Raw genomic sequence first — 14587 nt, 5'->3', positions numbered from 1 at the left:
CTCATTAATTATTTAAAATTACTGAAATATGGCAACAAATGGCTAAGTTATAGTGGTTGAAGTCTGAAAACCCCCTCAAAAAAACTATAACTGAATTTCTCATAATTTTCAAAAATATAATGTTTTTTGTTTTGTTCAATAATTATTTTCAAAATTATGAGAAATTCAGTTGTAGTTTTGTTCTAAAGATATTATTCACCCTTTTAAAAGGAAGCAGAATCAATAGAAATCCGTTGTGAAAAAAAGAAGATATGTCCGTTTAAATTTGAAAATGTAAGAAACCCAGATTTTCTCTACTTTTACCGTTATAAAAAAATAGAACGAAGTGACCCAAACGAACTAAAGGCATTGTCGTTGTCCATGGATCCCAACACGATATAATTTTGCATCAGAACACTTGAATATTTTTCGGGTCAAATTTTATAGCACAATGTCATTTATAGACATTTTCCGAAAAGCTTGCACATTCATAAGGTCAATTACTGTCTTGGCTACAATGTTTGCCTTTGTGTTGGTTCGAAAATCTCAATGGTTTGGCTGTTATATGCCAAAGTATCCAAAAAACGTCAATAAAAAACTTAAAGTCAAAATCGGGAGGCTCGATTTTCACGGTAGATATATGGTCCAGTGGACTTTTTTGCTCAGTTCAATCCCAGGAATAAGAAACGCGAAGGGCCCATGAAGGTTTTCAAATCGCCCCTGCCGAATACTGATGCTGTTCGTTGTGGTCCTGTTTTCAGCGATATTATGTTATCCGTGGACAAGTCCATGCTTCCTGGCATACTGGTCCAAGACTTATAATATGACCCACTGAAATGACTAGTGGCCGTGATATCTATCGAAAAGATATGACTCCCAAAAAACGTCCACTTCCAAAATGGACTATGTCGATCCGCAAAATTTTTGAACTTTAATCCTAATCCACATTTTTGTCGGCAAGTTCAAATGTCCAAAAAGGGCTACAATATTCTGAAAAGACCCTAATTTCATTCGATCTGTCCGTAGATGGAAGTTTCAATTCACATAGGCTGAGGGTGTATCTCTAAGGGCTGATACGTGATACGTTTTTTACTGCTATTATGTTATCCGTGGACAAGTCTTAGTCATGGCTGCGGAGTCGAGCCATTTTTCCTTTGACTCCGACGCCAGGCCAGTTTTTTTCACGACTCCGACTCCGGGGGTAATTTCATATACCACTGAAAATTAATAAAACATGCACCATTTTTAACTTGTTCCTATACTTGGACCACATATGCTTATATGTTACTTTCACTAAGGTATTTGTAATGTATGTTCCATATTGTTTCTGCTGTATCTTACATCGAAAAATTGCAACAGAAACAAGTTAGGAAGTTTTAGTCGGTATTGGCGAAATATATGTAAGGGTATATGCCTTCAGATGATCATTTTAAAATTAGGTTGGATAAAAATTCCTTCTAAATTTGAATATTTGAATAAGTTCTATACTAATTTCACAGATAGATGCTTGACGGCGAATGAAAGCAATGCCGATAATTTAACATGCAAGAAGGGAATGATGTAATAGCATTTCTCTGCATACGTATTTCATCAAAATGTTATCGCTTGTATAAGAAGTTCTGAAGCAGAAATACTTTGTTCAAGAATATGGTATATGTTAACAAAATCTTCTTCGGACTGTTTAATGCAAATGACAAAATTTATGTAAGTGTAATCCGAATCATAAGTACTACATTAGGGTAAGCAAGTCAAGACCAGTCTTTAAACTGGATCCAATCCAAATGTTTGTAGTACTTAAAATAAACCCACACATTTTGAAAATTTGTGAAATTGTACCCGAAGGAGTGAAATGAAAAATTGTATCAAAATATTCCAGATTTATCGTGAACACCAGCCAAAACATAGGCAGACCAATAGGTCTTTTCATAGAAATTGTTCTAATCTCTTCTTTGTATGTTTCCTCTTAGAAGATCTTAGGACTTATGTAGAAAATATGTTGGTCATCATATTGATGATCAGTAGGATTTCTCATAGAAGACAACAAGATGAAAAAACCAGTGGACTTCTAGCAGAAGACTTGCAGGAATTCTATAAAAAAAAACAAATAAGTCAAAACAAGTGAGAGCCAAAGTAAGAAGGGGATGATCATGTGATATCCTACACCACTACTCCTCGACACTGACTTTCCGCGAAATGTTTTGAATTTAAATTATATTAAAAAATATATTTTAAATGTTGTATACTTCTAAGTTAGATCTATAAGGACAACACTTTGATCCCAAAATATTGTTCATATAATGTCAATGTTATGTTGGAGGACATATAACGAAATCTAATAAAGGACACACAGTCAAACTGAAACAACACCAACTACAAAATTTGTTGCATACTAGAAGCGCTTGTTATACTATACAGGTCCTTATTTAAAGACTTACTTTTTGAAATTCTAATAAGGTGCCTGAAAACTTTACATAATATTTTAAGCATGAGCCCTAGCAAGGTTCTTGACTTTTATACAATTACGGCAATGCTCGGATCATCATCTACGAACTGTTTGTAGCATTTCCTGCAGTCAGGATTTGTATATGTAACAAAATTACTACCAAATCCGTCTTATATAATTGACTTTATCTGTCAGGAATTCTTAGTCATGTGGCTGAAATATTATGTAAAGTTTTCAAGCACCTAACTTCAGTAAAGATCCAAGAATTAGACCGATAGTGTTTTCTTCTTTCATTAAAAGCCTTTCAAGACTATAGCAAGAACATTGACACGCTGTAAATTATAATATGCAACTTATCTCTTAAAGTCGATGTCAAGTGAATAATACTTAAGTTTTCTAACCAAAAGTCACCCATCCTATAGAATGTTCAATAGCAACAAAATTGAGGTTTCATTAAATTGGTTAACTTCGATTGTAAGTTTTTTCACGACTCCGGCTCCGACTCCAGAAAAATTTGCTAGACTCCGACTCCAGACTCCGACTCCGAAGCCCTGATTGTAATCTCGGTGAATTGTCTCCTTTATTAGTTTTCGTTATATATTTTCCCATATAATAATCAAACTTAGAAAAATTTAGTATTTAAAATATCTTTTTTAATATATTTTAAATGCAAAAAATTGTTGGTAATGAAGATGGTCCAGTTTCAGTGCGATTTACTGTATGTGTTTGTATTCATATCTGAACCCGTCCTTAATACAAAATGTCGTGACGATCGATCTTTAATTTTGCCTGCAGTTTGATTAAAATAAAAATAAATTAAAATTGGCATACTAAAAAGGAGTCTATTTCGTGTTACATGAATTTTGGTCAAAACAAATTTCTAATACACTTTCCACATTAAAGTGAAATTCTAATGTGGAAACCAAAGTGTATATAAATTTTGCCATAAATGTGGCGGTATGTTAAAAAATCGACTCAGCTTGAACACTTAAGCCAAAGGTGGAATTATAATTATATTTTCATGGAACTTAACATTAATTTGACCAAAAAAATAATTATAATAAAGCCGTTGCTTACACGTTGTCTCATTGTTTTCTTATAAAATTAATAAACGATTCCTAAAATTTATTAATGTCCATCACCGTACCACATAAAAATAAAATAAAAATGTTGTTTCATAAATCTAGAAAAAACAAATTTTTTTCACGACTCAGACTCCAGCAAAATTTCCTAGACTCCGACTCCGCCCCCGCAACCCTGGTCTAATTACTACAGACTTGCGTACCTGTAAACACCGTATGATCACTATTTACTTTCAAACAAAATTAAATCCGCGTTTATTACATCCAAAGCAACTGTAAAAATTTATTTTAGAACGATAAATAACTTTAAATATGAAAATATTGGAGCATAATAGCAGCTATTAATTTTAGTAAAATAAGGACAAAAATGCATATTTCCAACAATTATCGGGTTTGAACCTTCACATGGACAAAACTACTTGACAAATCAACACCATAATTCAAATTCCTTCAAATTGAAATGTTTACTATCAACTCTCATCAATAAATTTTGGCCACGGTCGTGACACTGTGGGGCAGGCACAACTGTATATTGCTGCTGAGAAAGTATACCATTAGCTATCTTTCTACGACTACACCATTCCGGGTCTTGTGGGCCTCAGAAGTTCTAGTCTACTAAAATTTTAATTGGACTTCAAAGGCAATAAAAGAGCTCATCTTGTCAAAATACGAAAGTTATATCTATTATTTATATATATTCGTATTTAGGGGCGCGAGAGGGATACACCTTGACCTAATTTGTTTACTTACTATCGAATTCCATATATAATTTTGATATAAACATTTTTAAAATTTTAATTATAATTATTCTAGTTGATATCAGTTTTTTTCATATGTAATTTGATTTACTCGATGCGGGCTGGAGATGTCTTATTACCTATACGATTTTCTCGAAACCTAACATTTTAGCTTCAATTTGCACTGCTGGTTTCATAGGCTGCTTTTATCAACTTCGTTTCTCTGCAACTCGTTATGAAATTTCTCTCAGTGCACACTCCTGCATTGATGCTTGTGTCGGTTATTGTAGTGCAGAAAACTAAATCGCACGAAAGTCTATTTTATAAATGGTTATATCGAAAAAAAATATGAATTAGTTTTGTATTGTATTATTCAACAGTTACTGATAACTGAACTCTTTGATATACAAATGTACATTAAGGTGGCCCAAAAAATGACAAAAACATTTTTGAAGCGCCTACCACATACATTTTTCGCTTTGATCCAAAAACCTTATGAATGACATTTTATGGCGATCGGTTAACGTTCGTGACACCAGAAAGATCATTGTTTCCATAGTAATTCGAATGAGACCGAAGGTGGATTTGCACGAAAATGCTCTAAAGGCCCCATTTATGGCCCAATCGAAAATGAAAAAAACAGTTCGCTATGAAATTGTATGTATAGGGTTTTTGGATCAAATTAAAAAAAAATTGTGGGGTAGACGGTTAAAAAAATGTTTTTGTCGTTTTTGGGCCGCCCTAATATACGTACATATGTATATAAGTGTTACTCCTACTCGTGTCAAAAAATCCCCAATTATATATTTTAATTTATTATTCATGATGCAATTTCATTGGACAATGACGCTATACATTGGACTATTATTCTTAGTCCCAGTATTTATTGTTGTTTTTATTGTTTTACCTAATAAAAATGAAAAATAGTTTGTTTTGTTGTACTAAAAAAGTGTTTATTTTGATTGTTTAACTGATAATAATTGTTAGTGAATCTCCAAAACGGGAAATGAATTAAATAACGCGAATTAATACAATTACCGTTGATTGTTGTTTTTTAATTGAATTTAATAATGTGATTATTAAACAAGCGATTGTCGTTGCATGATTATAACTTTTACAGAATCCAAGTGATTTAAAAAAATGAGTGGATGAAAGTGAAAGCAGGCGACACTTTTCATGTGTATGCTTGTGTACCCTATTCCTGCAAATTAAATAGTTTCATTCTTCAGGGAATTCATAATTTAATTAATGATTTATGTAGATCCTCCTGCGATGGTATGCACACCAGCCTTGCACGCTGAAGGTCGTTGGTTTGATTAACCGGCCAGACAACATAAAATGTTCAACGGTGGCAAACTATCCCTCAGTAATGTTGGCGACATTTCCAGAGTATTTGAGTCATGTACAACTACCCTGCAAGTGGTGTCTTAAGGTACGCCGTTCAAACTCGGCGATAAATAGATCCCAAATCACTGAGCTAATATGAATCGGGCTGCACTCATTGTTTTCTATCTTCTGGGAATACAAAATTTCAATTAACTATTTCAATTTGGTAGAAATAAATGACTAAAATCTACAAAAAAATCTTAAATCGGGTGGTACCCTTATATGGCGGTAGACCAAAACGTGGATCTATAATGTCTGATTTTTTGCAAGGGATGTTTTGTACATGTGGAAAGTTTTATTCCATTAACATCGACTAAATACCAAAATGTCCGAAATTTCGGTGGAATATTGAGGCCAAAATCTTCAAAATACAGAAAATCTGGAGGTACCGTTCTATGCGGGCTATATTAAAAGGTTGCGGATATGACCAATTTTCAATACCAAACATCCCACGGGTAATAGAAACTTCTATACCAAAATATAAAGCTCTATCTTAAGGGGTGACCCCAATTGTATTGGCTTATTTTAAAGCACAGTCAAACTTCTTTATAACGTTGGACTTGGGGACCGAGTATGCTTTGTATCAGAGAAGATAATATTTTGTATGAGAATTTCCACTAGTGCCTTCGTTGCAGAGAAGTTCGCCATAGAGAAGTTCGAATGTATGAGTTGCAAAGTATACGAGTAGAAACCGGTGCCAACTATAGATCGAAAAATAAACCCGTTTTATGACCACAAAACTTAATTTCTTTAAGCCAAAAATTAAAATTTTTAAATTTTTCTGTCCACCATTCCCATAGTACCATTCCCATAGTACCTAGTATTTTTTAAAAACAAGATCAATAAAAAAATAAATAAATAAATCTATGTAAATACAAATCAAGTGTCTCTTTTTTCAGAGAAGAAAAAAATCTTTACAACTGATTTCAAGAGACCGACGAACATCGGCTTAGAATTTTATGCTGATCAAGAATATATATATACTCTAGAGGGTCTCTGACGAATATTTCGATGGGTTACAAAGGGAATGACAAATTTAATTATACACTTCATATTTCGGTGGATGGTATAAAAACTAAAACATACATAATAAAACACTGTAAAAACATATAAAACATTTTAATCGTATTTTGACATTGTGGGTTAGGCAGAAATTGCTATATGAAATGCAAAGTCTTCTCACGCCCTTGGCTTACAATTTTTCAGAAATAAAGTTTTTAATGTTATCTATATTTTTGTTCTGAACTAACATTAGAATTTTTTAATACCAAAAAATACTATAGTGTCATAGATTATCTCACAAAGTTGATGACTAGCATTTTTTAAATGGAATCAGTAATAGACATCGCATAATTAATTACCATTAACGTTGTGGAGCTAGTCTCTCAAGATTTTAATCTCTTTTCAAGAGACTAGCTACAAACTCTGAGCACTACTGGTGTAATTTTGTTTGCTCCCTATTGGTTTGAAGATGAATTGGGAAGACTTTGTAGAATATTATCATATTAATAACCACCTAAAAAAATTATTAAATATCTACGCCTAATAATGACTTTGGGTCCAGCCAGAAATCTATTAAAAATTTACAACTAATAATGAATTTGGGTCTTGAAAAATCTGCCAGAAATCCACGAAATCACTGCTACAATTCTTCTAAAACCCCATGCTTACTGTCAACTAGAGCTGTACAACCTAGTTCAGTTAAAAGTTCTAGTTCAATAGCTAAGCTCTTTTAACTGAACTAGTTCAGTAATCTAGTTCATAGTTTACTATCCAGTTCAATCATTTGGGCTCTTAATCGTTCGCTTGATGAAAAGATATACATACACCAAATAGGAACAAACATTACAATACTACAATTAAACTACAAAAATATTACAATTAGATATTTTTATTCGATTGATAAAGAAAAATGAAGTTTGCATTGCATCTTTATTATACCCTCAGCCTTTAGGCTAGAAAGGGTATATCGGCCTTTTTGTAGAAAATTTACTTCTGTTGAAACTGAGGTATGGGGTATTGTATCTCGCGAATTGTTGTAATATACCATAACTTTTGAACGCATTTAGGTAAAATAAACTGTTTTAGCACGATTCACCGATGGATTTCTTAAAATTATAATTTGAGCGGAAGCTGTGGTCATATTAATGTAAAAAAATAGAAAAAATCGTTGAAGGAAACGAGTTTTTTTAAGTCAATTTTCAATTAGTGGCTTTACAATACAATGTAGAGTATAATGTTCAAAGAAGAAGTTAAAGAATACACTTCAGAGATGAAGTTTCTAATGTATGATTTTTTAATATAACCACCGCATCAATCTCAAACGGATGCGGACATTTTGAAGACTGAAAAATTGGGTTTTTTTTTTAAATTTTGCTCTAATCGGAACGCGCAACTGTACTCGTTTAAAAACTGATTATGAAATTGTAGTACTCGCGATTACGCATTTTTTGATGTATAACTCGGGAGTGTAGCCTTCAAAGGTTCACAACAATCTCAGCTTAAAGTCGAAATTTTTGTGCGTATTTTTTTTTTAAAAAACCAGTTTTTTGGATTCAAAACTTACAAATGCCTTTCGATTTCAGTGGAAACCCGCGTGAATTTAGTTTTTTTACGTTCTAAATCTAACAAGCCTTTGCGCGTCTAAATCCATCCACTAGATCGGCGGATATGATACCCCTCAAATTTCGAAAATATGCAAAAAATATTTTTGAAAATATCGCGTATTTAGACGCGTTTTAGATGTGTTATTCCTACTTAGATAAATAGAGCGAAACGCATATTTAAAATGTGCGAAAACAGATATTGAAAAACGTTCGCGAATCCGGAGATATAATAGATTTTTTCTAAAAACTGAGTGCGATGCTACATCCAAGGTTCTTGATGGATCGCATTGAAATGACATAGGATGATGTATTTTTTAATGGTGATCATTGAAATCGGATGCGCATAAAATGCAAATGTACTTCGTAGAAATTATGGGCATTTTACTGTTTTTTGCACCCTAACATGCAACTGATGCTACATCGTGGTCGTCAAATGGAATTTCACAAAGTGTATATCAAATAAGAGGGATTGATTCGCTGTTTTGGAAAATCGGATGCGCATCTTGTGATTTCCACTATTACGCGGTTTCTATGCGTTGCAAATGTTGTAATATTCAATATAACATTATTTTAATGTTATGCCACAATTGGAATTCCTTGTGATTTAATATAAGGTTCTAATAATATTCGCCAATAGGAAAACTATAAGCGAAAAATTTGTTGCAACGGAATATTTTCATTATTGCGTGGAATTTGGACGAAAATGACGAAGAACTCAAATATTTTTTCTTCAACCTTTCCTATAAAACCATAAAAAAATAAAATTAGAATAACATGATTTTTATTTTTTTCGTCATATTTTCTTTGTATTTTTGCAAATAACATGAATACTATAGCTCCAAACTTCACGACTTAGGTTTCATTTTATTCCTCACAATGTCTGGATGCTGCTATAATTTTTTATATATATTTTTTTGTAAGTATAAGCGCTATTATTTCAAAAATATGTTTGTAAATACGTGAAATTATTTAACAAATTTAATTTTTCGCGAATCCATTGAAACTTTTCGAATTTTTTTTGCATCGTCGCAAAGGGTGAGAATTCAGTTAACGATAATAGGATATAACAGCTTACTATATTAAGCCGCGATTTTTTTAGAATTTTTTCTAATTAGCATAACTAAAACGGTCATATCTTTTGCGCGCAACGATCAAAGTTGGTAACGAAACCAGATTTGGAATGACGATTTTTTTCTTAATCTATGTACCAAAAATCATAGATGTAGTATCAAAATTTTTTTTTGATTTTTTTGAAATGGAAAAGACGATTTTAGAAATTTTTGTCGATATGCCATTTACTTTTCAATGGCAGTCTTCATGACAATTTTTATGTTATGGGCGAATCGTGGGCGCTATGAACTTTGTATTAAATATTTGAATACAGGACTATATAGCAGACACCCCGAGCATATCCGGAATGCCATATGAAGCTTCTATGACTTCCCCCGATGACGTAATTACAGCTTAAAGTACTCAAAATATGCAATTTTTACAAGATTCATCGTATGTTTTCTATATTTTTTGATAAATATTCGCCATAATTATTTCAAAAAACTTTTTGTATCGAGCGCACAACATCTTCTTAATATATTAGTGTCGAAAAAGCCGCAATAAATATTTGTTTGTATCCGAAAATAACCAAATTCTGGGTAAAACTCGTAAAAACCGATTTTGAGCTATATCTTAAGAACAAGAGCTGATGGAGAAAAACCGTGACCAGATTTGAAAATAGCTCGCCGATTTCATATAGAAACAACAACAACTTCGGTTGAAACAAAAGTCGTGTTGACCAGTGTAATGCATCCCATTTTCCGATTTTTTTGTAATCACGCTACAGGTCGCAATTTTGATCGGATCGTCACGAAAAGCCAATTTAGTTTGGTGATGGTGGGATTATATTCAGGAGTCGGAATAAGCGACTAGCTTATGTGGAGGAAAGTCAACGTTTTTTTTCTTATGCGAATATCTCCGCTTCTGGTTGGAGTATTCCAAAAGGAATACCCGTCAATGGAAGAAGAAAAGATCTCGTTTATATTTATGCAAAGTATGTTGGCGTTAGTGAGCAAACCGAGATATTGCAAAATTCAGTAATAAACCCAATTTTTCCATTTTTTGTAATCACGCTACAAGTTGGAATTTTGATCGGATAGTGACAAAATTTTGGGGGTAGATGGGGGCCCCACAGAGGAAGAAGCCTATTGATTTTGGTGATAGTCGGATAATATTTAGGGGTCGGAATGGGGAGAAACTCATTTGGAGACAAATTCAAAGTTTTATTCTTTGTGAATATATCGGCTTCTAGTAGTGGTATTCCAACAGCAAAACATGTCAATGGAAGAAGAAAATATTACCTTTACATTGGTGTAAAGCAGGTTGGCGAAGGTGGTCAAACAAGGCAGATACCACAATAGTCGGTAATGCATCCAATTCTTCCATTTTTTGCGATCAAGCTACAGGTCGTAATTTTGATCGGCTGGTCACGAAATTTTGGTTGCTTATGGGGGTCCCAGAGAGAAAGAGGCATATACATATACACAGGGGTAGTGGTGTAGGGTATCACATGGTCGGCCCCATCCCGACTATAGCCTTTGCTCACTTGTTTTCATTTGTAATTTGATTTACTCGATGCGGGCTGGAGATGTCTTATTACCTATACGATTTTATCGAAACCTAACATTTTAGGTTCAATTTGCATTGCTGGTTTCATAGGCTGTTTTTATCAACATCGTTTCTCTGCAACTCGAAATTTCTCTCAGTGCACACTCCTGCATCGATGCTTGTGACGGTTATTGTAGTGCAGAAAACTAAATCGCACGAAAGTCTATTTTATAAATGGTTATATCGAAAAAAAATATGAATTAGTTTTGTATTGTATTATTCAACAGTTACTGATAACTGAACTCTTTGATATACAAATGTACATTAGGGTGGCCCATAAAATGACAAAAACATTTTTGAAGCGCCTACCACATACATTTTTCGCTTTGATCCAAAAACCTTATGTATGACATTTTATGGCGACCGGTTAACGTTCGTGCCACCAGAGAGATCATTGTTTACATAGTAATTCGAATGAGACCGAAAGTAGATTTGCACGAAAATGCTCTAAAGGCCCCATTTATGGCCCATTCGATGAAAAAACAGTTCGCTATGAAATTGTATGTATAAGGTTTTTGGGATCAAATTAGAAAAAATTGTGGGATAGACGTTTCAAAAAATGTTTTTGTTTTTTTTTTTTTGGGCAGCCCTAATGTACATACATATGTATATAAGTGTTACTCCTACTCGTGTCAAAAAATCCCCAATTATATATTTAAATTTATTATACATGATGCAATTTCATTGGACAATGACGCTATACATTGGACTATTATTCTTAGTTTTATTATTTATTGTTGCTGGTTTACCTAATAAAAATGAAAAATAGTTTGTTTTTGTTTTACTAAATAATTGTTTGTTTTGATTTGTTAACTGATAATAATTGTTAGTGAATCTCCAAAACGGGAAATGAATTAAATAACGCGAATTAATACAATTACCGTTGATTGTTGTTTTTTAATTGAATTCAATAATGTGATTATTAAACAAGCGATTGTCGTCGCATGATTATAACTTTTACAGAATCCATGTGATGTGAAAAAAATGAGTGGATGAAAGTGAAAGCAGGCGACAATTTTCATGTGTATGCGTGTATACCTTATTCCCGCGAATTAAATAGTTTCATTCTTCAGGGAATTCATTATTAATTAATGATTTATGTGGATCTTCCAGCCACCGTGGTGCGATGGTATGCACACCCGCCTTGCATGCTGATTAACCGGCCAGATAACATTAAATGTTAAACGGTGGCAGAATACCCCTCAGTAATGTTGGTGACATTTCCTGAGTATTTCAGTATAACTTCTCTACAAGTGGTGTCTTAAGGCACGCTGTTCGGACTCAGCGATAAACAGTAGGTCCCAAATCACTTAGCTAATATGAATCGGGCTGCACTCATTGTTTTCTATCTTCTGGGAACACATAATTTCAATTAACTATTTCAATTTGGTAGAAAAATATGACTAAAATCTACAAAAAACTTAAATCGGGTGGTACCCTTGTATGGGGGTAGACCTAAGCGTGGATCTATACTGTCTGATTTTTTGCAAGACATGTTTTGTACCTGTGTAAAGTTTTATTCCATTAACATAGACTAAATACCAAAATGTCCGAAATTTCGGTGGGATAATGAGGCCACAATCTTCAAAATAAAGAAAATCTGGAGGTACCGCTCTATGGGGGCTATATCAAAAGGTGGCGGATATAACCAATTTTCAGTACCAAACATCCCACGGGTAAAAGAAACTTCTATATCAAAATATAAAGCTCTATCTTATGTGGTGACCCCACTTGTATTGGCTTATTTTAAAGCACAGTCAAACTTCTCTATAACGTTGGACTTGGGGACCGAGCATATTGTGTATGAGAGAAGATAATATTTTGTATGAGAATTTCCACTAGTGCCTTAAAAAAATTCGTTACAAGGAAGTTCGTCATAGAGAAGTTCGAATGTATGAGTAGCAAACGGTGACAACTGTAGCTCGAAAACTAACCCCGTTTTTGACCACAAAACTTCATTTCTTTAAGCCAAAAATTTAAATTTTTAAATTTTTCTGTCCACCATTCCCATAGTACCTAGTATTTTTTAAAAACAAGATCAATAAAAAATAAATAAATCTATGTAAATTAAAATCAAGTGTCTCTTTTTTCAGAGACCGACGAACATAGGCTTAGAATTTTATACTGATCAAGAATATATATACTCTAGAGGGTCTCCGACGAATATTTCGATGTGTTACAAAGGGAATGACAAATTTAATTATACACTTAATATTTCGGTGGATGGTATAAAAACATAAAACATACATAATAAAACACTGTACAAACATATAAATCATTTTAATCGTATTTTGACATTGTTGGTTAGGCAGAAATTGCCATATGAAATGAAAAGTCTTCTCACGCCCTTGGCTTATAATTTTTCAGAAATAAAGTTTTTAATGTTATCTATATTTTTGTTCTGAACTAATATCAGAATTTTTTAATACCAAAAAATAATAAAGTGTCATAGATTATCTCACAATGTTGATGACTAGGATTTTTTAAATGGAATCAGTAGTAAACATAGCATAATTAATTACCATTAACGTTGTGGAGCTAGTCTCTCAAGATTTTAATCTCTTTTCAAGAGACTAGCTACAAACTCTGATTTTGTTTGCTCCCTATTGGTTTGAAGATGATTTGGGGAGACTTTGTCGGATAATTTGGTACAATTTAGATTTGGGTGAACAGATAGACCTGAAAAACAGAAATGTGGAATTAATGTTTACCTTCTGAGAACAGAAATCCCTTAATTAAAATGCATCAAAAAAGTGGCTTGCTTTATATATGTAAGTGTGAGATACGGCTGTTTTTTTTTTTTTTTTTTTTTTTTGAAAATCGAACAAATGTGGTTTGAACAGTACTTAAATAAAAATAAACATTGATTAAAAATGGTATTAGTACAACAAAATGTGTGTTCGCCTATTCCATATTAAATATTGCTTATTTGTTTTTATATGCTTTCCGCGGGCACTTTGCTAGTTATCAAATAAATGTTCACCTAAAAATCCATTAAATATCTACGCCTAAAAATTACTTTGGGTACAGCTAGAAATCTATTAAAAATTCACCTAATAATGAATTTGGGTCATGAAAAATCTGTCAGAAATCCACTAAAACACTATTAACTTTGGGTCCACCTAAAATTCCTTTAAAACCCCATGCTTACTGTCAACTTCGTTTCCACTTAAAATCTACAAAATTCCATTGGGTTCCACTACATTCCCTTATATGTGGTCAAAGAATATCTTGGATCCCGAAACAAAATATTTAATGTTATATAATATTTGCTTTTGTGTGTTTTATTTTCAGCTTTAAGCTGACCTTTGCTGATCTTTCGCATAAGTATGTCTAGGTGAAACCATAGATTAACAAAATCCGTACATTTGATAAGAAATCTGCGTGTTCATGCCATTGAAAACTTTTCGTCTTTTTTTATACGCAAAATTATTAGACTATGTCTGGCACATATGTATGTATGTATGCGTATTTAAAGAAGTACGAGCGAGCCCCTTTCAATTTCTATTAATTCTAAAAGCGTGTGTTCGATAGAATACATAGCTGATAATAAAAAACATCACCACAAAAAATTTAATTTTAATATATTTACTAAGATTTCTATTAACCCATAAATGGTCAGTAAGTATTTTTTAATCGTGGTTTTTGAACAAAAAAAAAAAAAAGAAATAAATAGAAAATAAGTAAATAAAAAAT

This window comes from Musca autumnalis, unplaced genomic scaffold (assembly GCF_047663935.1).
Source record: "Musca autumnalis isolate F117 unplaced genomic scaffold, ASM4766393v1 scaffold_2, whole genome shotgun sequence".
Classification (NCBI taxonomy): domain Eukaryota; kingdom Metazoa; phylum Arthropoda; class Insecta; order Diptera; family Muscidae; genus Musca; species Musca autumnalis.
The sequence above is the reverse complement of the archived record's forward strand: the minus strand, read 5'-3'. Positions refer to the sequence as shown.